The following is a 1,788-nucleotide window of genomic DNA, read 5'->3' as shown; positions in this document are numbered from 1 at the left end:
GTCAAGAGTCATTCTGAGACAGAGAAGAAACTCTCAGTAGCAAATACGGAAAAGCTTAAACGTCATCGAATTACAGACCTTGTCCTTGCTCCCCCAAATCTGGACCTGACCCCTAACTGCACTTATACATGTCACTTAGATCCCCTCATGTGCCCCTGCCCCTTGGATTGCCACATGAAGCCTAAATTACCTTCCCTCACTTGCTTTACTAATTATGCTGTGACTATAGGAACACACATTGAGAAGCTCATATTTATGAGTTCAACGCTTTATTGCTAATTCCTTCACCTCTCAGGTTAACCACTCACCTACATCTACCTGGTTGAGAGCTGCAGCTCAGAGGCCCTGTGGCTGTAAGCTTAGAAGGAAAGTGCAGGTTTGACTCTGAGACGGCTTTCAAAGCAGGCGGACATGCAAGGTCCAGGAAAAACCCCTCATATTTTAGAAGAAAACACTCTTTTTATTTTTAAAAAGATGCTGTGTGCTCTGTTTCGTGCATCTAATTTCTATTGAAATTCAACTGTGACCATAAATTATTGATAATTTTGTTCAGCTTTCAATGAGGTTTTATAATTATTTGTGGTATTATTTTCTTTGCTTAATATTCCCTTGGTTATGAAACAGACTGAGTTATTTTAATCCTATGAGATTTGTGACTCAGCCAACACAAGCTCTTCTTACTGTGTCTCACACTTGAACATACTGTCTGTAAATAATATTTGATTAGTTTGTCCAGGTAAGCTTCCATTATACTGAGTTTTGCTTTCTTCTGCAGGTCATGAGAAAGTTTGGGTGCTTTTAAAATTTAAAACATTTTTAACTCAAATAATCTTTCCTCTTCCTTAAATCATTGCTATGAAAACATTTAAACTCTTGTCTGTATTTTGTGTTTGACTCTGTATTTTTTTTTTTTTTTAAATTTCAAGTCCACAGACAAACATTTTTTCTATTTCTTTATGTACAATTTTTTCCTTCATCTAGTTGATATTTTCTGACAATGAATTCCCTTTGCTTCTATAAATGTTTTTCTTTCATTTTGGTTTTTCTGGTACAAAATTCCAGGTTGACAGCTACTCTGATTACACGTTTTAATTTTAAGTTTACACTCTAATTTTCATTAAAAATTCAAACACGAGTACTGTATTTACATCACTTTCACCCTTCCCTTTCCTCTTCTAATGACTTCTTTGTCACTGGCTCCCTCTCAGACTCGAGCCCTCTTTGTTATTGTTACATAAGCACATAAACGCACAGCCTTCCGTGCCCATTCAGTGTTACTGATTTGTACATGTGCTTAGGGCTGAGTTGTTAGGATTGGGGGACTCTCCCTGGAGAAGGCTAACTCAGCCTCTCTCAGAAGCCCCTTTATTTTAATTACCTGTAGTTCTTCATTCAAGGCGTGGGCTCCTTGTGAGAGTTCCCCCTAGGGGTTGGCATGCAGACTACTGTTGTTGTGCTGCCAGTGACCGCATTGTTGACCTTTGGGGGTGCGGCTTCTCTGTTACATTTGGAAGGCATTACTTCACAGGATGCTTTGTGGTTCTCTATCTCTTATAACCTTCCTGCCTTCTTTCCTGTCACGTTGTTTCCTGAGAGCAGGGAGGTAGGTTCTTCAAGCACGGCTGCTGCTCACCTCACGGTCAGTTCTTCTTTATGTTTTTACCAGTTGTGAATTTCTGTCATGGTCTCCATCTACTGAAAGAGACACTTTGTTTTTGATGAGCAACGAGAGCTATACTTATCTGTAGATATAGGGATAAGAATTTGGAGTCTAGTTAGGCATTGTAC

Source organism: Acomys russatus, chromosome 20 (assembly GCF_903995435.1).
Source record: "Acomys russatus chromosome 20, mAcoRus1.1, whole genome shotgun sequence".
NCBI classification, from domain to species: domain Eukaryota; kingdom Metazoa; phylum Chordata; class Mammalia; order Rodentia; family Muridae; genus Acomys; species Acomys russatus.
The sequence above is the reverse complement of the archived record's forward strand: the minus strand, read 5'-3'. Positions refer to the sequence as shown.